The sequence below is a fragment of the Lolium perenne genome, chromosome 6 (genome assembly GCF_019359855.2).
Source record: "Lolium perenne isolate Kyuss_39 chromosome 6, Kyuss_2.0, whole genome shotgun sequence".
Taxonomy (NCBI): Eukaryota; Viridiplantae; Streptophyta; class Magnoliopsida; order Poales; family Poaceae; genus Lolium; species Lolium perenne.
In genome coordinates, this window is record NC_067249.2 from 139,457,005 (window position 1) to 139,482,095 (window position 25,091).

Consider the following 25,091-nt stretch of genomic DNA (forward strand, 5'->3'; position numbering starts at 1 on the left):
TTTTCTTCTGCCAAGGTGACGTTATTGCTGACGATAGCCACGATTTGCAAGTTAAAAATCGCGAGAAGTCTCCTCCCGCTGCCTTGCGGGCCCAATTGATCCACTATCTTGACACGTCGTGCAAGTGGGGGACACACGTCCTCCGCTTTTTCTGGCGCACGTACCGTAACTTCTCCAATGTTAAAATACTTTTTTACCCCCACTTCCACGTGGTTATCATCTACCACGCATTTTTTCCATCCAACGGTCCGCCGTTTCGCCGCACCTCTATATAAGATCTCCTTCTTCCTCCTCGAGCACTTCCGCTCACGCCGCACCTCTGCTCTCCTCTGCAAAACCTCCTCCTGCGCTCCTCAATCCCCTAAGCTCATCTTCTCGAAGCTGCATTCCTGCGCCATTGTTGATGCCACCGCGTCGTTTGACCAGGCACAGCACGCCGGAATCATCAATGGCCGCCGTGGATCTGGGAACCGCGGAGTGGGAAAGGTCCAAGATTTCCACCTAGGACATCAATCTGCTGAAGAAGCTGGGAATCAGCAAGAAGCCCAAGGCGCTGAGCTTCCCTAGCGAGGAAAGCTACCCAACCCCACCAATGGGGTATCGGGTAAGTTTTGTCGACCACCTCATCCGCGGTCTTTCCGCCCCCATTCATCCTTTTCTCCGCGGACTGCTCTTTATTTACGGTCTACAACTTCACCACCTGACGCCCAATTCCATCCTTCATATCTCTATTTTCATCACCCTCTGCGAAGCCTTCCTTGGCGTCCAGCCTAACTGGGCGCTGTGGAAGCGCATTTTCTTTTGTCGCCGCAATGGCTCTCCCAATGTCGCCTATAGTATAGGCGGCGTTGTAATTTCTGTTCGCCCCACCGTCGATTACTTCGACGTTAAACTCCCTGACTCAGTTCAAGGGTGGCGCAAGAAGTGGTTGTACATTCAGGAGGAGAACCATGGATGTGCTGAAGACAACATTCCTCCTTTCGATGGCGCCGAAAAAATTCTTCGCCGCCGCTCCTGGGACGCAGAGGCTACCGAAGAAGAAAAAATGTCGACAGAAGCCTTGATGACTCGCATCCATGAGTTGCAAAATACTCGCGGCAAAGAGTTGTCAGGTATCCAAATCACGGCATATTTTCTTAGGACTAGAGTGCAGCCGCTTCAGGCTCACAAATACCCTCTCTGGAAATATGCTGGCGACAAGGACGCAGATCGGTTGTCAGCGGATTTGGAGGTCAAGGACTTAGAAAAGCTTGTCCGAAAAATCTCGTCTCTCAGCAAAAAAGATCCTGTCCCTTCTTCTTGCCGTGTAAAACCATTCAGCGCCGCCAATCCACTTCCCAAGGTAACCCATGCCGATTGATTTGTCATTGCTTTGCTATCTTTTTTGTAACTCCTTTTCTGATATCTTCCCCTGTTTTTGTACAGAACCACCCAAATCTTATCTCGCTTCCTCCCCTTCCTGAAGGTGGAGAAGTCGAGGAAAGGGCCGTTGTCACCGACGACAACCAAGATGCCCCTTCTTTTGTGAATGAACCCGTGGATTCTCTAAAATCTGCAGGATCTTCTGAAAAGGAGGCTGCCTCCGAAGGCACTGCATCGGCACAATCTCCTCCTCCTGCTATTTCTCCAAGGAACAAGAGGAAAAGGAATGATGCCGAAGATTCCGGCACCTCCAAAGCCGAAGAAGTTGGTCCTTCGCGTTAGAAGACAACTTATGATCCATATCTGGAATCCCTCATCAGCTCGTAAGTCACTTTTATTTCCCCTTATTTTTTATACTCGAAGATTTTTGTCTTATCTTGCTTTTTATGCTGTCGATTTTTAATCGCAGTGATGATGAGGAAGAAGTACCAACTCTTGATGTGGCTGCTCGAACGAGCACGTCACATATTTTAATTGTTTCGGAGACGCCAGTTGAGGGAGAAGAATCCTCGCCTCCTCAACGAAACGTTGGCGCCACCACTCCTCCTTCAAGCCCTCTTGTCCCTTCACCAAAAAGGACAAGGGTTGAAACAATTCCCGAGCCTACCCTCCAATTGGGTAGCTCCTCCAATTCTCTCTTGGATGATGTAAGTTCTTGGTTTTCTTGTCATTATCTATATTTCCTCTGTTTGCTTTTTCATGCCTTCATATTTTTCCCATACCGACGTTTTCTCTCTTTGTTCTTCTTTGATAGCCTATGATCAAAGAGCTTGTTCGCATCGGTGCCTAATTCATTGGGTACCGTGAGTATGCCAGCAAGACTGAAGGTAATAACTTTTTTGCTGTCCCTTGTTTATAGCTTCTTGCTCCTATCTTGTCGCCATTTTGATGATTCTTTACTATCTTGGCAGAGAAACTTGCAGAGGCCAACAAGCTTGTCGACACGCTTGCTCAAAAACTAGAGCAAAGCGAAACGGCTCTCAAGAAAGCTGAACTTGATGCTAGCCAAGCTAAAGCAGAGGCTGAGAAGGCCAAGGCAAAAGCTGCTGGTGTCGACGATCTGCAAAAGAGACTTGATGATGCCGAAACTGCATTGAACGAGCACAAGGCCGCACAGGCTACTCGTGAAAAGGGGATCATCAAGCACTTGAACACGCAGAACCGGCGCTTCCTCGGTAATTTTGTCGATCCCTTCTATCTTTCTTAGACTTGCTTTCTCTTACTTGCTGTCGACCAACATATATTTTCTGTGGCAGGTCGAACAAACCAAGAATTTGATCTTGAGAATCCCGACAATGATCCTCTCCTTGACGCACTCTCTTATTTGGAGTTTCATGGAACCGAAGTTCGCGAAGGCATGGAGCATGCTGACGCAGGATTATCAAAGTTGTTCCCCTACTTCTTCCCGAAGAAAGAGGAGCCCAAGACTTTCCTTGCCCTTGCCAAGGACTTCAATCCACCGGAGGATCTTGGACTGAAGATGCGCCAGGAGAATATGAAGATTGCTGTCGAGAGCACTGTTGCCTTGGTCGCTGACAGCCAACAAACTGTTGACTGGATGAAAGTTGGCGACACCGAGCAGATAGAGCAAACAAAATGGCGGTCATTGATCAAGGCAGCGAAGCCCAACACGAAGAAAATCCTGGCCTATCTCGGGATCAAGCCATCTGCAACTCCTAGCTCATCAAGGCCGGAGGTCTAGTTGAATGCCTCTTCTTTTGCTTTCTTTGTTTTTTTCTTTTTCTTTTGCTATTGTCGCCATACTAGCTTTGGCGAGAATTACTTTAGTAGTCCTTTTGGAGAACTCCTCCTGTAATATCCATGTAATTTTCCTGGAAATCAATGAAATTCTCCCTTGCACTATTATTGATCCTGAGACTTTCTTTTCCAGTTAATATTTGATAACTACTCGACCAATCCTTGCTCTGCTGATACTTCGCCTGCTTCTTCATTCTCGAAGAAAGCCCTTACCGGAAATTTTTCAAGTGAACACTTGTCGCAAGATTTGCAAGAACTTCGCCAACAACTCCAATCCATGAAGAAACAAACTCTTGCGATGATGGAACAATCTCGACAAGCGTCCGAGAGAGAGAAAATTGCTCTTCAACAGGCAAGAGAAGCCATTGCTGCAAAGGATGCTGCTGTTGCTGAGGCTACCGAAACTTCTTCTCGCGAAAATTATATGCTTCAACTGATGACTGATGCTAGCTTGGACATGACAGGTATGTTTCCTGTTCATAACCATGTTGGATGTTGTTCTTGTTGTTTTTTCTTTCCTTGATAATTTGTTTGCTGTGCCAGGCTCATTTTTGGATACTGCTGCCGAAGACCAACGTGTTGAAGCTCGAGCCAATGTTTTGCTTAGACTGGCTGCGCAACATGGGTCTAACTTTTGGGTTACTCCTGAGCGCACCCGCCAAATTGTCAGATTCCAAGATCGCGCGGCTCAGGTCCGTGACTTCCTCGACTTCTGTATGAAGACTTTATTTTTAGTTTATGGAACCATGTTCCCTCGGAACAAGATGCCAGAGACCCTTCCAGCTTTAATGGAAAAATTTCGGGATGCTCCTCGAATCCATGGCTTTGTGCGGGCTCAACTCTCTGCTGGCGCAAGGTTTGCCATGATGATGATAAAAATTTGCTATCCAAAATTGCCCATGGATCAAATTGTTCCCACGTGCCTGGCTAAAATGTCGAAGAAGAAGAGAAATATGGGCAAGATTGATGATTTGGTGACTCCTGTCGCCAAAGATATGATGGATGAACTTCTTCGGATGGATGCTGAGTTCTTCGTGAAGGGAAGCTATGCTGAGCATAGTACCCGTCCTTCTACTGAGCGCATAACCATAGACCATGTGCTAGGTTTCCATTGAGGATTTTTGTTTCTTTTCTTGCTGTATCTCCACCCTTGATATGTCTTTGTGTATTTGTACACATAATCTATATTGTAAAGCTATCAACTCCGTATTATTTCTATTTTTGACCGCTGAGCCCCCGAGCCTTTTGCTGGAGTTTATACTGTTTTGCTATCTCAAAGATTTTTTCCTCTTGTCATAAGAAGATATATTTATTTTTCCCTCGGTGGGTTACAAGCCCCCGAGTGTCTTGGTGTCGAAGTTCTATATTTTTGTTGCGAGGTTTTCAGACCAAAGCAATAAGATTTTGACGAGTATACTATATTTATAATTTGTTAGCTTCCGATGTTATATTTGGCGAGGTATTATTGTACCAAGGCGAAATATTTCGGTAAGTCTAGTTTATCTATATTGTATGTATTTTGTAACTTGAAGGCGTTGAGCCCGCGAGCGTGTCGAAGAATAAGAAGTATATCTCCACTATCTTTATTATATTGCAGCACCGCGAGCCCGCCTCATTAAAAACCTTTCCGGCCCCACTCGGTGCCCCGAAAAGGAAAAGAGTGCGTCTGAAAACTCGCGGGCGTTTCAGTACATTGTATTTTTACAAAGGAGGACTATATTTCGACTCTAGGCGTAGAACCGCCTGAGCTGCGCCACGTTCCAGGGGTTTTTCTCGGGAGCCCCCGTCTTCTTGTCCTTGATCCTGTATGCTCCTCCGTCGATGACTTCCGTGACGACGTAAGGACCTAGCCATGGTGATTCGAGCTTTTCAGTATTTTTTGATTTAACTGTAAGACCAAATCTCCGACCTGGAAAGATCTTGGCCTTAACCGTCGACTGTGATAATTTTTGAGGTCCTGCTGGTACTTGGTGACTCGTGAAAGTACTTCGTCTCGAGCTTCATCGAGTGCGTCCATATCATCCTCCCGAGCTTTTCGTGATGTTTCTTCGTCATACTCTGTTACTCTTGGAGAATCATGCTCTATTTCAATTGGTAATACTGCTTCGGCTCCGTGGACGAGAAAAAACGGAGTTTCTTATGTCGCCGTATTTGGTGTTGTTCGAATGCTCCACAAAACACTTGGCAATTCCTCTGGCCAGGTATGTCGAGATTTTTCAAGCGGTCCTAACAGACGCTTTTTGATACCGTTGCAGATGATACCATTGGCTTTCTCGACTTGGCCATTGGTTTGCGGGTGCCCAACTGACGCAAAGTGCAATTTAATGCCTACTTTTGCGCAGTACTCCTTGAATTCTTTGGACGTAAAGTTTGTACCGTTATCTGAGACAATGCTATGAGGCACTCCAAACCGAAAAACGAGGCCTTTCACAAACTTTATTGCCGACGCTGCATCTGGTGAGTTTATTGGCTTCGCTTCTACCCACTTGGTGAATTTGTTGACAGCGACAAACAGGTACTCATATCCTCCTGGCGAAGCTTTGTGCAACTTGCCCACCATATCAAGTCCCCATTGGGCAAAGGGCCATGACAATGGTATTGGCATCAGTTCTGCCGCCGGGGAGTGAGGTTTTGCGGCAAATCTTTGGCACGCGTCGCAGGTTCGTATTATTTCCTTGGCATCCTCAATTGCTGTCAACCAATAAAATCCTGCCCGAAAAACCTTGGCTGCAATAGCTCGACTACTCGCGTGGTGGCCACATATTCCTTCGTGTACATCCTTTAGGATTATTCTTCCTTCCTCGGGTGTGACGCACCTTTGCAAGACGCCTGAAATACTTCGCTTGTATAACTCCCCTTTGACCACTGTGAAAGCTTTGGATCGTCGAATAACTCGCCTTGCCTCAACTGGATCGTCGGGTATTTCTTTTCTGAGGATATATGATATGTACGCTTGCATCCAAGGAACTTCTACCATCATCACAAGCTCTTGGTCCTCTTCGTCCTTCATGGCTTCCTTGAGGGGCGCCGAAGTTTTTTCTTCCTTTGCTTTTTTCTGCACCTTTTTCGGCTTCGTGGATCTTTCCGCTATTTCTTCCCAAAATACACCTGGCGGGATTGGAAGGCAATGCGATCCGATGTTTGCGAGAACGTCGGCTTCATCATTGCTCAACCTACTGATGTGATTTACCTCGCATCCATCAAACAGCTTCTCGAGCTCATTGTACACCTCCTTATATGCTATCATGCTATCATTGACTGCATCACATTGGTTCATAACTTGCTGAGCCACCAATTGTGAGTCGCCAAAGATTTTTAGTCGAGTTGCACCACAAGCTTTCGCCATCTTCATCCCATGTATGAGGGCTTCATATTCTGCTTCATTGTTGGATGCATTAGGGAACGTCATCCGTAGGACGTACTTTAACTTGTCGCCTTCAGGTGATATAAGTATTACTCCTGCGCCAGCTCCTTCTACTCTCTTGGATCCATCAAAGTTCATGGTCCAAGTTCTCGACAAATCTGGAGGTCCCGTGTTTTGCAGCTCCATCCACTCTGCAATGAAATCTGGCAAAACTTGTGACTTGATTGCCTTTCTTTTTTCATACGTGATGTCCAGAGGGGAAAGTTCTATTCCCCAAAGGGAGACACGCCCTGTAGCTTCTGGATTGTTCAGTATATTTGAAAGAGGTGCTTCATTGACTACTATTATCGGGTGTGCCGAAAAGTAGTGGCGCAACTTTCTTGCCGTTGCAATTACTCCATATGCTAATTTCTGGTACTGCGGGTACCGCTGTTTGGAAGGCGATAAAACTTCACTGATGAAATATACTGGCCTTTGCACTCCATGGAGTTTTCCTTCTTCTTCTCTTTCGACGACTAGCACCGTGCTAACCACTTGGGGTGTGGCTGCAATGTACAGCAGGAGAGGTTCCTTTTCCTTCGGCGCCACCAAGATTGGTGGTGTCGAGATTGTGCGTTTCAGATCCTCAAAAGCTCTATCGGCTTCTTCGTTCCACTGGAATTTCTCCCCTTGCTTTATCAAAGCGTAGAACGGTAACGCTTTTTCTCCCAGCCTGGGGACGAATCTGCTCAAAGCTGCGACTCACCCAGTTAGTTGCTGTATTTCTTTCAACTTTCTTGGCTTCCTCATTGTTACGATAGCTTGTATTTTGTCGGGATTTGCTTCAATCCCTCTTGCTGAAACTAGAAAACCAAGAAGTTCTCCTGCTGGGATGCCGAAGGAGCAATTCGTCGGGTTCAGCTTGAGGCAGAATTTGTCGAGGTTGTCAAAGGTTTCCTTGAGATCCTCGATCAGTGTCGCCCCCTTTTTTGACGTTATGACGACATCGTCTATGTATACTTGCACGTTTTTTCCAATCTGTGTCGCCAAACACTTCTGCATCATCCTCTGATATGTTGCTCCCGCGTTTTTCAGACCAAAGGGCATTGTTCTGTAGCAAAACACGCCATAAGGTGTGATGAACGCTGTTTTTATTTCATCTTCTTCTTTCAATCTGATCTGGTTATAACCAGAATATGCGTCCAGGAAGGAAAGACGTTCACATCCAGCCGTGGAGTCGATAATTTGATCGATCCTCGGGAGGGGAAAGTGATCCTTTGGACAATGTTTATTGAGACACGTAAAGTCGACGCACATGCAAAGGACCTTAGTGTTTTTCTTCGGCACCAGCACTGGATTTGCTACCCATGTGGCTTCTGTGTGCAACTCCTTGATAAAACCAGCTTCTCTTAGTCGATCGATTTCTGACAGCATAGCCTTGCGATTTGGTTCCGAAAAACGTCGCAAAGGTTGTTTGATTGGTCTCGCTAGTGGATCCAAGTTTAGGTGGTGCTCGGCAAGTTCCCTGGGTACTCCTGGCATGTCAGCTGGACACCATGCGAAGATTTTCCAGTTCTCACGGAGGAACTCGACGAGCGCGCTTTCCTATGCGAGGTCCATGTCGTTTGCGATGGACGTCGTCTTTTTCGGGTCTGTCGGGTGAATCTGCACCTCCTTAGATTTTTTCTCAGTATTGAAAGTTGATTCTTTATTTGGCCTTCCAACGTCTGGCAGCACGTCGTAGTCAGTCATACTCCTTGACGCCAAATACTCAGCTTGCATCCCGAAAGTTTCTGATATCCGATGAAAATCCTTGTCACATTTATCGGCTAAAGCAAAGCTTCCTTTGACTGTGATTGGTCCCTTAGGTCCAGGCATCCTCCACAGCAGGTACGTGTAATGTGGTACCGCCATAAATCTAGCATATGCTGGTCGCCCCAACAGAGCGTGGTACTGTGACGGAAAATCTACGACTTCAAACTCCAACTTCTCGATTCTGTAATTTTCTCGAGTCCCAAACTGAACGTCGAGATTGATCTTCCCCAGCGGATAACTTGGCTTCTCCGGTGTAATACCATGGAACCTCGTGTCCGTTGGTTTCAGGTTTGCTAGGGATATATTCATCTTCCTTAGTGTATCTGCATACATAAGGTTTAAGCTGCTGCCGCCATCTATGAACACGCGAGAGACGTCGAACCCTGCGATGACTGCTGGTAGGATAAGTGCTGACTGCCCTGGTCGAGGAACTTGCTGTGGATGATCTGCTATGGTGAAGCCAATATCTTGCCCTGACCAATTAAGGTACTCAACTGTTGGTGGAGGCATTTTTTCTGCCATGAACACTTGCCGCGAAATTACTTCCTGAGCTCTATTGGATGGCCTTCCTTTCTTAATCATCGAGACCGCTCCGTTAGAGTTAGGATCAACGTAGGGCGGCGGTGGAGGTGCTGCCGCTATTCTGAGCTGATGTCGATTGTCGTCTGTAATCGCGGGAGGGGGTGGCAAGTGAATCTCACTCCTGGGTTCTCGAGGATTTCTCTGTGCTGCCCGAGCATTAGCATGCTCTGCCCACCTTAACATTGCCTGGAAATTGCGACAATCTTTTTGCAGATGTCCTGACTGTCTTTTTCCGTTGTTGTCGAGGAAAAAGTGCATCTGACACGGCCCGTTCATCATTTCTTCGGGAGACACGAAAGGCCTCTGGAACCTTGGCCCACTATTTTGCCTGTTGTTTCGAGAGTCATCTCTATTGTCGCCTCGTTGCTCATTGCTTCTCTGGTAATAATCTCTATTGTTTCCTCCGGTGTTCGCTCGGAAGCCTGCCGAAATTTGACCTGGAGCGTCGTAACTCGGGTACTACCGAGGAAATCGTCGCCTTGGTTGATAGTTTCGACCGCGATCTTCCTCTGGCGACCTATGCCGTTTGTTGTGAACAGCATCTTCTCCATCTGCCCACCTGTTTGCTATTTCCATTAAAGCAGATACTGTCTTTGGATTGGTTCTCCCCAAATCCTCGACAAAATCTCCATGCCTGATCCCTGCGACAAACGCATCTATCGCTCTCTCGTCAGATATATTTTCTGCCGAGTTTTTGATGATATTCCACCTTTGGATATATTTTCTCATTGGCTCGTCTGGCTTTTGTCGGCACGCTCTCAACTCCTCTAACGACGCAGGTTTCTTGCACGTGGACCGGAAGTTCTTGACGAACACGTCCTCGAAGCTTTCCCAGCTGTCGATGGATCCTGGAGGAAGTTTCTTTATCCAAGATCGTGCAGCTCCACTCAAATGCACCTGGATGCTTTGCATAGCTGTTGCTCTGGTTCCTCCTGTAAGCTTCACCGTCTCGAGATAATCAACTAGCCAATCCTCTGGATCTTGAAGGCCGTCGAATTTCTTGAAGTTATCAGGTAACTTGAATCCCGAAGGGACTCGAGTTTTTCGCACTCTCCTCGTGAAGCACGGCAAGCCACACATATCCTCGTCGTTTAATTCTGGGGACTGCCGATGTTCCCTCCTGCTTTGTCGCGCTCTGTCGACCCTTGCTTGTGCTGCCGTGTCCCTTGCTCCACTTGGTCCTTCGGGAGCTGCTGCTGCTGCTGCCGCAGGTCGTGGACTATTTTGCCTTGCCGCTCCTTCGGGAGGTGTTGATACAAACGCCGTCCCCATGGCTCCAACTCCTGCTATCGCCATGTTGTACAGTGTTTCCCTTGGATCTCCTGGAGGTGGTTTAGATGCGAGGATAAAAGCTTGTGTCGCCATATACCCAGCCTCTGGTGTCTTAGGGATGATGTTTCCTCTTGTGTCTATCGACATAAAAGACATGTCGAGGTTTTGGACCAAGTGCTATCTTTCTCCTTCGGGTATGTGTTGTAACCTCGATCTTGCTCTATTCCGAGCCTCCCTGTGGCTATCACCCGAAGTTCTAGATTGTCGACTCAGCTCTGCCCTTCTCTTGCTGGATGCAGAGCCTGCCTCCTTTCTTCTGTTTAACTCAGCTGTCTGTTTTTCCAATTCCCTTGCAGCTCGTGCGAGCCTATATTGATATGCTTGTAATTCCTCTGGCGTGGCTGTAGTGGCCATTGGTTCTGAGCCATCCATAGCTCTCGCGGCTCTATCCCATGCTGCTTGCGGGAGTCGAATTCTGTCTCGTGGTTGTGGCCCGATATATTTATTGCCTAGACCTCGTCGCAAATCAGAGGGATCAACGTATGGATTTCCCAAATCATCGAAAGCCTCAGATGTTTCTTCTTGGTCATGGCTTGGCTCTCCGATGACATAAATCTGATGATACTTTGTATTCAGATCTATGTTGGGTTTGGTGACACCATCGTTAAGATTGGCGAAGACCTTGCCCACTGTAGTAGATTTGTCGATGAAGTTGTAGCTGTCAACACTGTTTGAGCCATCGCTTATATATGAGTCCGCAGATGACTCAAACGACATGTCGCTGAAGATCTTGGCGAGTTTTTCTCTTGCCCTGGTGCTGATAAAGCGTGACGACGAAGTTTCTTCTTCTCCTGATTTGGTTGACGATATATAGCTTGAAAAATCGGAATCGATCGCCGACGATCCCGACGAAATCGGAATTTCGACACGATACGATCCTTCTTTCTCGACGCGAAAGTGAAATCTTCCGAACGTCATCTCCATAGGCTCCTCCAGATATGCATATGCATCCAAACGGGAGGGCGGGTGAGGAACAAAATCGACAGGACCAGTAGCGATCTGTTTACCTCGATCCATTGCGTTGCTCGCGGTTGATGAAGTCGATGATTTTGCGGTTGATGAAGTCGACGATCTTGAACGTGCCATTGAGACCAGATCCTTGACGCCTCTAATTCCCACAGACGGCGCCAATTGACAAGGTATTAACTTGTCAATGCCTACGAGTTGTAGACTAGGGTTTAGTTGGAAGTAGAGGGCAAGTAGATCTCGAAGGTTTCAGCCGAAAAGTACTCGATGATTATGAAAACTAGGGTTTGAGAGACAATGATTCGATGATTCTTCGTCCCTCGACTCCCCCTTATATAGGAGGCGGAGCCGAGGGATTCGTGTTGTACAAGTTACATAGTCCGGGAAGGTTTCTAACTCATCCCGCAAGATTACAAATAACACTTCCTATTACAACTCTAGCTTTCCTTAATAATATTTTGGGCTTCCGAATCTTCTTATTCTTCGGGTAATGGGCCTTCAGTAAACCCCGGGTACTATCTTCGGCAGGCCCATTTGGGATGCCTATGTCAGGATCCGACCATAGCCCCCTCCTCCTTGATGATGGCGAACAGGGGATTCGCCGACCGACGAGATTCTTCTTCCAATCCTGGTGGCTTAGGGTAGCTGGCTTTGAGCAGATGATCAAGGGGAACTGATCTCCTGCATCCAGGATCGGGGGCCTCACCGTTGCAGCATTGACCTTTGGCAGTGCATTGCGAGGTGCCTTCGGCAACACCTAAGAGGTTGGGGGGCCAACTTAGGCAAACAGAAGCGGGAGGCAAGGGACAACCTCCTCGCCCAGATTAAGGAGCTGGACACTCTAGCTGACTCCTCTGGTCTTGACGAGGAGAGTTGGGCCCTCCGCTACTTCCTCGAGGATCAGATTGTGCAGCTGGACGGCGCGGAGGAAGACTACTGGAGACAGCGCAGCAGACTCCAATGGACCCTTAAAGGTGACTCCTGCACCGCCTTCTTCCACGCCTACGCCAACGGGAGGCGTAGGAAGTGCCTCATCCCTCGCCTGGTGACTGACGAGGGCGAGATCTCAGAACAGGCTGAGCTGATGGGGCACGTTTACCAATTCTACCAAGGCTTAATGGGCGCTGAGGGGGAGGAAAGGGCTTTCTCTCTTGCTCAGGACCTTTGGCCGCCTAACAAGAGGATTTCTGATGAGGAGAACCGGAGCCTTGAGCTTACCTTTACCCCGGATGAGTTGGATGAGGTGCTCGCGGGCATGAAACCTGACTCGGCCCCAGGCCCGGATGGACTTCCGGTCCTCTTCTTCAAGAAATTTTGGGATCTTCTGAAAGGACCGATCCTCCGGATCCTGAACGACTTCGCCCTAGGGAGGGTTGACATCGCGCGCCTCAATTTTGGAGTCATCTCTCTTATTCCGAAAGTTCAGGGGGCAGACACCATCAAACAGTTTAGACCCATCGCTTTAATCAACGTTATTTTTAAATTCATTGCCAAGGCTTACGCTACCCGCCTTGCCCCGCTTGCGCATAGGACGATTGACCGCAGCCAATCGGCATTCATCAAAGGGAGATGCCTGCACGAGGGCGTGCTTGCACTCCATGAGATCGCCCACGAGTTGAGGGTTAAGAAACTCAAGGGCCTCCTTCTCAAACTTGACTTTGAGAAGGCCTTCGATCGGGTAAGTTGGGACTTCCTGAGAGAAGTTCTGTTGAGAAAGGGCTTCTCCCCTATGATCGTTCACCGCTTGATGCAACTGGTCTCGGGTGGCCAGACCGCGATCAACGTGAACGGTGTCATCGGGGATAACTTCAGAAACGCGCGAGGAGTGCGACAAGGGGACCCTCTTTCCCCGATCTTGTTCGACTTCATGGTGGATTCCCTGGCTGCTATTATCGCCAGGGCTACCGATTCTGGGCACCTCAAGGGTGTGGTGCCCCACCTGATCCCCGGCGGGATCACCCACCTCCAATATGCGGATGACACCCTGATTATGATCGAACCATCCGACTTGGGGTTGGCCAACCTTAAGCTCCTGCTACTATGCTTCGAGAACATGTCCGGGCTTAAGATTAACTTCGCTAAGAGCGAAGCGGTCGTGACAGGGGTCCCTGACCTGGAACGTCAGCGGGTGGCTGACGCCCTCAACTGCAAGCTGGGGAGCCTGCCGTTACACTACCTCGGCTTACCGGTCAGCGACCGCCCCCTCTCTGTTGCGGACTGGAACTTCCTCACAGAGAAGGTTGGCCACAGGGTGGAGCCGTGGCAGGGTCTGTTCCTTGCATCCGCCGGCAGGCTAGAGCTCACCAACTTCTGCCTCTCTAGCTTGCCGATGTTTGCAATGGGCCTCTATCTGCTACATGACACGACGCATGCGGCAATGGATAGACACCGGTCCCGCTTCTTCTGGGAGGGAGTGGGACCCAAACGAAAGTACCATATGGTGGACTGGGCTTCGGTGTGCAAACCACGCGAGTTTGGAGGGTTGGGAATCCTCAACACCAAGTTCATGAACATCGCCCTCATGCTAAAATGGATCTGGAAGATCTACCAGAATGAGGAGGGCCTGTGGGCGGTCCTTCTTAGGGCCAAATACCTGGGGGACCACGATTTGTTCTCTCCGGCGGTGCCCACCAAAGGATCACAATTCTGGAACTCCATCCAGAAGATCAAATGGTACTTCAAAATGGGTGCGAAACATCAGGTTAACAATGGGCGGCGGACCTACTTCTGGTTAGACTGGTGGACGGGCACGGGGCCCCTTCGCTTTACTTTTCCTAGGCTGTTCGCCTGCTGCGATAACCACTTCGCAACTGTTCAGGGGGTTAGGTCCAGCGGGGGCTGGAGAATTCGCTTTCGGCGCTCCTTCGGCCTTGCAGAGAGAGTGGAATGGGACAACCTCTGCAGGATCTTTGACCTATCGCCGGTCTCGGAGGGCGATGATGTGGTTCGATGGGCGCTTGAGCAATCTGGGGAGTACTCCACCTGTTCGATGTACTCCAAATTGTCCCGGGGTGGGACGGTCACGCACTTCAAGGAAATTTGGCGCACTAGAGTCCCGCCAAAGATCCGGGTCTTCCTTTGGCAACTCATCCGAGGGAGGCTCCCGTCAGGGGACCAATTAGTTAAGCGACACGGGCCATCGAATGGGCGGTGTCCCCTTTGTGGCGAATGGGAAACTTGCGACCACATCTTTTTCACTTGCCACATCGCGAAGTTTATGTGGGCAGGGATAAGGGACCTTCTCTCCTGCTCATGGAACCCAGCAGGGGCTGCGGACTTCATCGCCATTGCCAACGGCTTGTCGGGTAGACTTCGTAGGATAGCTTGGTTTACTTTCGCAGCGCAATGCTGGACGCTGTGGAACATCCGTAACAAGTTAGCTATCGAGGGCTCTCTCATCTCCAGCCCGGCTGATGCTATCTTCAAAATGTCTATCTACATGCAGAGCTGGAGGGTTCTGGTCAGACCGAGGGACAGAGCACTGCTGGACGTGGCGCTGGGTGAGGTTAGGAGGCTACACGCGAGGACCCGGGCTGGAGGACAATGACGCCATCGACGATCGCATGTTGCCGCTAGCACCCGCTCCTCGTGCTTCACCTTCCCTGTCTATCACTTGTGTTGTTCTTGGTACCAGACTTGGCTTATTTGTATTATGGCATCAGTACTTTAGAGGCATCAGACTTATGTTGGGTGTGTGTTGTATCGCTACTATGTGGTGGTGGTTGCCGTGATGGCTTTATATATAAAGCCGGACCAAGGGCCTTCTGTTTAAAAAGGAATCTTAGGTTGCGGCAGCACTGGAAAGGAGGGAATGCAAAATTGAAGCTGCAGTTGCAGAGTTTTAGCACACGGAGGTTGTTGGCTACTTGAAACAAATCATTACATACATATACTGGATCATCTCCCTCAAATGTTAGGAAATAAGATGATGCGTTATGAGGGACATTAGGGATATGATCTCCTCCGCATTTGTTGGAGGTGACTGAATACCAGCCTTTATAGGAATTTTTTCTTCCATTCAAATAGGATGCCAAAAGTCTTGTGTTATCCGTAGAATTGCTCAACTGTGGTATCGCCCCATACAGGGCATTACCAATCTCCCAAGTCCTTTCACCTCCAACGATTCCATCACAAATCCAGTAGTTGCAAGCATGAGTAGCCCAATCATACTCAACACCAATAGAGCTTTTAAGTAGTTGTGTTGTCAGGAACAGTGAGTACAAGAAGCAATCCAAAACTATTTCTGGGTTAATGCCATCTATACCGGTGTCACGAATCACTCCAGCAGCTTCTTTGAGCAATATATGGTGGGTTTGTGTACCAGTATCTGTGCTAGGGTTGGAACCCATAAAAATGTAAATCATATGAAAAATGGACATCTTATAGTCCCGCTGTTCGACCTGAAATAAGCCACCAGGAGAGCATAACAGTACACCTTTACCAAAAAGAGGAATGCCACAATTTACCAGATCCATTTCTTCAACTTCTCCATGGTAAAAAATCACCAGAAACCTTTCATTTCTTAGAGACTCATTAATCAAACTTCCAATACTTGATATCTCTTTTCGAAGACTGTCATCCACACCTCTGAAATCATCATCTTCATCTTGCTTGTCAAATAAGTTCATTACATGGCCAAGGTTCAGCTCCTCCACGATTGCCCTTTGCATGGTCCTTGTGTTTCTACACAAGGAGCGGTCCACATAGACAATTCTGCTAAAATGCTTTGTCGTGTCAGAAACATCACATACTGTGGATTTTAGGAGTTTGGCTATAGCTCCAAGAACAACTGATGTTCTAGAAAATCTGGCGTACGAGTGATAAAGGACAAGTAGTTTAGTTTTGCCTTCTGCAGTACCATAGCTTTCACGCAAAAGGCCAGCCAATTTTTTGACGGCGTCATCAAAATCCTGTAGTAGTCAATAACTATTATATATGACTGTCACAATACATTTATTTGTACTACAGTTTAGTTTAATTAATTTCGCATATGAATAAACAAAAGCAAAAAATATGCTTAATTATAATATTAAAAACAATATTGAAACATACAATGTAAATCAGTCACCGGGCTTTGTGAGAGAAGAGGTACCAACCAAGTAGTGCTGAGTTCGAAGTTCATACATGTTGAAGTTCTCGACAGAAAGCTAATATCAGCAGAAGAAGGCCATGATATATAATCTAACCCATCAGCTGCAAATTTCTCCACCCCCTGCAAAAGCAAGATGCCTGATCAGAAGCTGTGAAAACCTATGGCAAGAGAAGATTGTATTATATATTGTACAAGATGCAATTGCAGTAGGTACCTCTAGAGCTGCGAGACTGCAGATCGAGTTGAGGAGGAGTGAACTAATTAAGACTTCCGGATAACATAGAAGTTATATTCAGTGAAATTCAATCCTACATCTGAAGATATATCACCCCATCATCTTGCTCAGAACCTGTAAACATATCACTTGGGCTTAGCCGGCCGCGGAGCTGGGGAATGGAATGCACTGGCATCGCACCACAAAGGATTATATATATGAGTATATGACTATAGGTATGTACAAGATGCAATTGCAGCACCTCTAGAGCCACCAACGGCGAATCGAGTCGAGGAGGAGCGCACAACACTTTCAGAGAAAATAGCAGTTATGTCCAAGAAATCCAGTGAGGGTGAACATACACAATCACTCACGTTCTTGCTTGAAACAAAATACAATTTCACTCTGTCATGTGGTAGAGCCCTGGCTGCAAGAGATAGAGCAAGACCTATATTTGTGTTTCAGAAGATGGGGTGGTGTAATGGTAACGGCACGAGCTTTAATTTGGCATCTCTCAGCTTTCCTCTTGCCAAAGCATTCATGGTTCCCCGCTTGCTCTCGCAGATAGTGTCGTGTCGATGCTGATCCACTCTGTGGCCTTTTCTTTTCTCCCAATCTCCTTTGCTTCTTTGTTTTTTTCGTACAGAAGAATATGTCTGTTCCGTTTTGTTTAAGCAATATAGAACTTCAGGCATTACATAAATGGAATCGAACCGTAAGGTAATCGGGTAGTATATTCCATTCTTGATACTTGTGCTGTCACCTGCGGTCCTCGCCAAAGGCAACCAAATCAAATTCCATGGTGCAGTGATGCAGAGCGACTCCTTGTGCAACGGCGATGCCATTGGTCGGTCGAGCATGGTTGGCCTCCACCTGAAACACATTCAGGACCAAACGAAGATGCGCCACGCCGTATGGGAGGGATCGAGGTCGGGCGGCCGCGGCCACCACCCACCAGGGCGCGCGCACGGCACGCTTGCCGTCGCCGGCGTGCTCTTGGCAGTGACATGCAGGGACGGTGGGATCAGTCGGAAGGCGGCTAGACTGGGCGACGTCCGCCTCGTCAGTGAAAGCGGCGGCTAGGCTCCTCCCAGATCTGCTCCAGACTCCAGACTCGGACTAGGTAATGTGGTTTCCTTCATAGAGTACTCTCCTTTTTTTTTTTTGACTAGTACAAATGCCCGTGCGTTGCTACGGGTTCTTAAATTTTATTTCTCAATGTACATATATAATTCACAATCCACTATGAAATTCAAAAAAAATCAGGAATATCATAATGTAACATGATAATATCGATCGCAATAACAAGATAACATTTTGTGCATTTGCCTGGTTCCAAGTTCTAGGTCTTCTTGTTACTCTTTCGTGGTAAGTTTCACACATGTGTTTTGTGCCATCATAATTGTCAACTCAACATCCTCTACTTTTAGATGTATTATTGCCTCACAAAACATGGATGCTACAAACATAGGTACAGTGAACCAAGGCATAGCCCGGTGGTTGGGATGGGCTATTCGCAATTTGCTGTTGTGTAATCATTTCTAGTAAAAACACAGCATGTTGGATTTCTTTCCCTTAAAACCAAATCAGAAACATAGGTACAATTGAAAGAATACTTCATCAAACAGCTCTTTGATATTCATAAAGGAGTAATCTCTCGAGCTCACCCACTTTATCGAGCTCCACCACTCTCTCAAGAAGACCGAGCGGAGACCGGTCCCTGCCTTGCCTCTCCATCACCGGTGCGAGGACCGTCGTAGTTCCGCATTCGAGGGCCTTTGGAGACCACACCTAGTAGGCTCATCGTCAGCTGCCGCCCCACCATCGTCGTCATGGCCATCCTCCATCCAAGACCATGGATCTGGCTGTTCCTGGTCACTCCCGCCTCTCTATCCAAATCTTGGTGGTGGCCATCAGGGAACTCCAATTCTGGCCGTGCAATTCGGCTTCGGCGTCCTTACCTTCAGAAAAGAGACATTCATTGACAAGGTACTGCTTTCCCCTTAACTAAAATGTGATATTCAAGTGTCGCGGTTTTCCCCAATTGGTACAAGTATCTATAAAAATCAAGATATAATCAACTCATAATAACCTCCTACTCTATATAAGTATGTAAAGAAGACACCGAACGAAATGCAAAATGCATCAAGGAGTAAAATGATACATGCCAATTTTCTTCTTTACAATGTCATTTTCCTTACAATCTCAATATTTCTCCCTTGCTAGCATTAATCCATCTCTACAGGCAAGGATTGAGTCGTCGGGGCCCTCCATACCTTCATACTTATTGAAGCAAGCAGGCCCAAACTGTCCATCCAAAAACATGTTGTTTCTCATCAACAAAAACCATCAGTGTTAATTTTAAAACAATTGTCATCCGTTTCCGCCACTTCTCCACGATTGTATTTGTATTAGCTTTCTCTTTACTACGAAACTCAGATTTTATCAAGTTCATTCGCTCTCCTTGGCCGGTACTTCTCTTCTCCATGTCCATGATGATAATTTTTCTAGTTTCTCCAGATGCACCACGGAACTGAAACTGCAATGCTGGCTATCCAGAATGTCCCTCGCCGATGTAATAGGGTGCAGGTTAGGCAAATTCAGACCAAAATAATTTCTTGCTGCATACCAGAAGAGTTTGGCATGCTCACAACGTATTAAAGCATGGTACAAATTTTCTTCATGAACACACAAAGGACACAAACTAAAAGGTCATGTGTGTGTCTCCTTTTCAATTCACCAAAGCAAGGCAATATATTTGTTCACTACTCGCCACCAAAATTTGAGAATTTTGGGCATCACTTGAAGCTTCCATAGAGCTTTCCAAATATCTGTCAAGCCCTCCAAGGATCCAACTGAACCAGCATGCAAAACAATGTCTCCTCGCTAGTTCTCGTTAAGTTGAACACTGAAAACAGTCCAGTTTCCCCCCCCCCCCCCCCCCCGGCCACGCTGTACCAACTCCCTCTTCCACTGATTGTCTACAGGACTGATCAAATCATCCACCAACACTGAACCAGAGCATCACCTATTCTTCCTAGAGATCTACTAAGAACTGCTCCATCAATCCATTTGCCATGCCAAAAAAAATCATCCTTTCATCACCCAAACAGTGAATCAGAGCTTGTTTTAAAACATATATTCCTTTGCAAATTCATTATCTTGATAGTTTGCACTGAGCACATCAAATGGCTTCAAACATGCTTACATTTACCACATAAAGTGTTCCCTGTAGTGTGCTTACTGCTTGCTAAAATATCATCTTGCAGATAACATCATGCACATAAGACAAACTCAAGTCTTGTCAAATTTAAGATCTTACTTTATCATGACAAATAAACATTATTTCTCTTTAAAATCATCATGGAGTAGAGGGAGAACACAAGGAATCATCAATGCCCAAAACTGAATCTCCAGAACCTTCACAAAGAACCTTATCTCCTGCATGTAAAGATTCAAGGTTTCTCAAGTATATAATCTGTAGAAAATATTGGTAAAGACAGTTAACACATAGACTAATCAAACAAGATGGGTACATTCTAACTATATCCTTAGGAAAAGGAAAAATTAATTAAACCAAACTGTGCCTATTTCAGCAGCTCCTAACAATATACAACATGTAGGCAATACCGCCATGTTTCAGAAAGAAAAGTTCCCAAAATTTTGCTATGTACTTCCCCTATATGTTAGTGTTTGAAATAGAATTAAGCTTCCAGTAGCAAAAGAATGGTTTCCGCATCACTAAAAAACATGATAGTGAAGCCCATTTGTGAGGCAATTTAAGTAATGAAGATATATATATATATATATATATATATATATATATATATATATCAAAAAGTCAATATGTGGCAAAAACTTTGTATGACTAAAATGACGGGACAAGTTGTAATAAAGCTAACCAATTATTGGCAACTTCACAACATCAGTTAACTTGAATAGCAAGATATTGGCAACGTCAACATCATCGACTAACTTGAGATGGAAATAAATGTGAAACTACTGACTACACATAATTTAAATGACAGACCAAATTAGGGGAAAGTAAATTATTTCCATGGTAACGCATGTCTTGAGCAGTAAAAAATGCAATCATGATGAGATAAAATTCTATGTTGCACATGCACAGAGAATAACATTGGCTAAATCATAATCATAAACTGACTTTGGTATGCAACAATCACCTTTATTGCAGTTGTAATGGCTGGTTTGACGTTACACAATCACAAAAACCACCCATATGGTCAGAACAAACTTGGTGTTTTGGGACAAATGCATCTAAGGCTGTTCACAATAAATTATCGTATCTGCAGGTAATTAGGTACAAATATCACCGGTTTTCTAGTGGTAAATACATCAGCAGAATCGTATTTCCTTTGCAAAAAAAATAGCCCAGTTCACAGCAGTAATTGATTGGGTTGTTTTCAAAAGTGGTGTGTGGGGTATCTCAGATGCAATTCAGGGTCACTTGGTGAAGAGTTCTAACTAAAGTATTATGACTGTTCATGCTCATACAAGCATATATGCCATAAAATGCTGATGTGTCCATTAATTCTAATGATACTGTACTTCACCACTAATTCCTTCTGTAACAGTTGCCAAGTTATCCAAACGAACTTCATAGTGGATACTACTTTCGGTTTCCGAGTTCATTGTGTGCAAGTGCATGTCAGGCTAAATCGAACATGAACTTTAATCATCTCTGCAACTACTTTGCCACTGATCTGGTGACAAAGTTGTGGACAGCTTGTCATCTCACCTAATTTGTAGATGTCTTGCTAACAGCCACTGCTTCGCAACTCGAAAACGGTGACTATAAGGTAGAGTCCTCTACCTCGACGCATCGTGTGTGAAACTGCACACATCAAGACATGTTAGGATGGGATTATATCCCTGTGAAAACTGAACCTAATCGAACTACTTTTCTAAGCCTTTGATCAACATCCAACTATTAACATTCCAACCTAACAACGACTATTACCCGCAGAATAAAAACTGCACCAACGTTTTTCCAGAATATAAAGGATCATATTCTTTCATAAAGGACAGAGGACATTGCACAGAAAATGAACTTTTGGAGGAGTTTCAGTCACTAAGCAAGTACAAAAAAAATGGACCAAAGAGAAGAACCAAAATACTATATTTCGGCAGGTAGTAACACTACCTTACCTATTAACTTGGAAAGGAACTAACTAAGCAGTGGCCAGCAATTTTAAGATATATCTGAAAAGAAAATGCTATCATACTTAAGTGGGCGAGAGGCATCTTGAGGAAATGTGAGGTCTCTTGAAGCAAGATTAATACTCATCTAACTAAATAAAAATATGACAAATGATGTCAATTGAGCAAGACAAAGGTCCAATGGCAATCCACGTTTTGCCATGTCAAGTAGTGCAATGGTTGGTAAAAATAACCGAGTATCCTTAGAGATAGTGGACCGAAGCAAACAAACAGAGAAGAACTTATATTATTACCTTTGTTCTGAAACATAAGCCTTGTAGTACCATATTACCACTCTTTTACAAACTGATATAACAGGAAGCACATCAGCAATATGAACTCTAACGTTCTGCATTTAAAGTACTATAATTAGCATGTAAGACAGGAAAATAATCGTTGTCTTCCCTGATATGCGATCTAAGCACAGCTGCCAACTCTGTCACCCAACGATTTGCCAAGAAACATACCAGTTGAAGGCTAATAACCGTAGAATTTTCAATAAAATACAAAACTGGGAGGATAATCCATGGAGTGGAGATTAAGCCCATATTAAAACAACTTACAAAGTATGTAACCTTTGCTGGAAAGACAAAGATTCAGTAATTCTAATTTCTCACCTCTGAACCCAAATAAACAATCAACAAAGGTGTCAGTAAAATGCAATCCAAGTTCCAGTGATAGGATCAGTACAAATAAATAGGGAACGGTATAGGCATTGTTAATTTGGACATGAAAAAATTCTAGTTAAACTCATCCATTCAAAGACCTACTTCAAAATCATTAAGACATGTAATAGCTTCAGGGGACAAATTTTCTACATTCAAAGACCCACTTGATGCTTTCTTGAATCATGTATGCATTTGGTTTTTTGTGATCCCAAATTAACAACAAATTCAGATTACAAAATTTATGGTTATGAAGATTTAATAACTGCACTACATTAAATTATGCATGTATTGGTAGTCTGATGAAAGCATACAATTAAGCCTGCATGTTGATGATCGATGAAAGGTGAATTTCATGCCTCTGAAAATCAACAATGTATCAGCTCAATGCCCCTAACTCCTTACTCTAATTCTCCGCATTTTGTTGCCCAAATCCTCTCCCTAGGTCTCTATTCTTCCACAAATCAGAAGTAGTGGTGCATCAGCTAGAAAAAAAATGATAGGGCCATCCATTGATGCCCAAATCTACCCCTAAAAGATCCATTGCCCGCAGTGCTTCTTGATGGTAAGGAAGCGATATTTTTTCCATCGGTAGATGAGTGGACAGTCAAACCCCTGTGGGCACAACCTGTTTCTTACCGACAGTAACTATATAGTGGGAATGTCTCATGTATAAGAACAGTTACGCTCTATTGCAAATACATGAAAAATAAACAAATTGTAAAGCTAAATAAAAGAGGAAGCAAACAGTTGATAATAACTGTGGGAAAAAGGTAAATCTTACAGCTTAAGAAAATCTGAAAGAAATCCATTTTGGCAATATACAAAGCACCGAACGTAAACTGGTATTGCTTATAGGAGAAAGCAAACATACAATCCAATGTGCTAGAAAGAAAGAAAAAGAAAAATAGGAACAAATGAATTTTAACTGGCTAGAAATAAAAGTACAATACCCAGATACATACCAGACAGAAAATCTATACCCACAGAAGACCACTCCAGCAAAAATGGAAGACAATGCGCATGAGATGGGAAAGATGAATCCCTGCACAGACTGAACCTTCCTTTAATTGTACTCTGAATTAATATACGTGATTGGCTGATTGGCTAGTACACGGCCTTCCATTGTATTTCCCTGAAACGTGGACAAAATCATAGTATTTATACTTCATATAAGAGACAATCTAACTTGCTAACAAAGAGTTCTACAGCAGGAGCATGATTTTATATTTGTAACTGGGTGCTGATCATTTACACATGCAAATACTTGAAACGTATACATTGTCTATATTGATTAGTGAAAGATTTGAAAAATGTGCGCAGCAGGAAACCAAAAGATTTACTAAACTGGCATCTTGGACCCGAAGACAAAACAAACAGCAAGATATCCCAATAAAGCATGCCAACAACACAACGGGACAGTAGGAGCACCAAACAGAGCTAATCACCCACGGCCTTGGCCACCATCCAGCTATGCATCTTTGATTCAGCCGCCCCATCTAAAGAACACCAGCCCAGAGGGTTGGCTTTGGCATGAAGCATCAAAGGTGTGCTCAACCCCGCCGCAGCGGCTTCAGGGCATGATGAGACGATCCCTACACCAGCGGCGACCGCGGCCTCCCCTCCAAGAACGGCGGTTGCGGGAACGCGATCTTGGACGGCTTCTCGCGGCCTGGCTCCTGCGGCTTTGGCCAAAGGCAAAGGTGCACGAACCCGAACGAACGGATGGAGACGGCTCCCAGCGCGAGTGACACCGGGACGTCGGCGATAGCACTCCTCCCATCGGCGGCTGCGTGGTGCGCACGCCAATGCAGATCCACAAATTCTATCAAGTCCCGAAGGTGCCGGTGGGTACACGCTGGTGCTGCCACCAAGAAGACTCCAAATCAATAAAAATCGCAGGGATAATTTGAAGCAAATCGGGGGAGAAGAAGATGAGTCGGTCATGGACACTCACCAATGTTGATGGGCTCTCCTCGCCGGCGACGTGCATAGTGGGCGCAGCAGACCAGAGAATGGTCGAGGCAAGAAGCCTTGACGCCCATCTGCCCTTGTAAGGCGCTGAGGAACTCCACCATGACGGGAGGTAGAGACCTCGAATCTGTGTCTCAGGAAGGAAAGCTTCATCTTGACGGGATGGTAGCGGAGGAGGATGCACAGATGCGATAGGGATTGGGGAGCAAATCTTGCCCGGAGTGAATGGATCGGGGCGGGGCGGATCCAGGCGCTAGAGGATCGTGGAGGACTGCGGGTGTGAGCGACGGACGAAACGAGCGAAATACTCCTACTGCCGAGACTCCTCGCCCCACTCCCCGCGGGAGACGACCACGGTGTCGGGTGGTGGCGTCGGTGCACGAGGTGGAGCGATGGAGTCTGTCGGCGGTCGCCCGGGAAAGAGAAAGGGATTGCTGGCGGCGGATGGGGAAAAATGTCGGCGTGGGCAGACTATGGAATAATTTCGCAATTTGCAAGGGGTCAAAGTGTAAAATGCAGGTGACGACCAAACCCTGACGTATTGCGGAGAGGCAGAATAAGGAACCACTTTAGTCTTTTTAAGTAGTAGAGATAGAGAAATATAGAGTACTCTCCTTCCTATGGCAACAAATCTACACTACTTAAAAAGGAGGAACATGTTCCTTATTCTGCCCCCTATCAATACGTCGAAAACTTTTGTCGTACTCC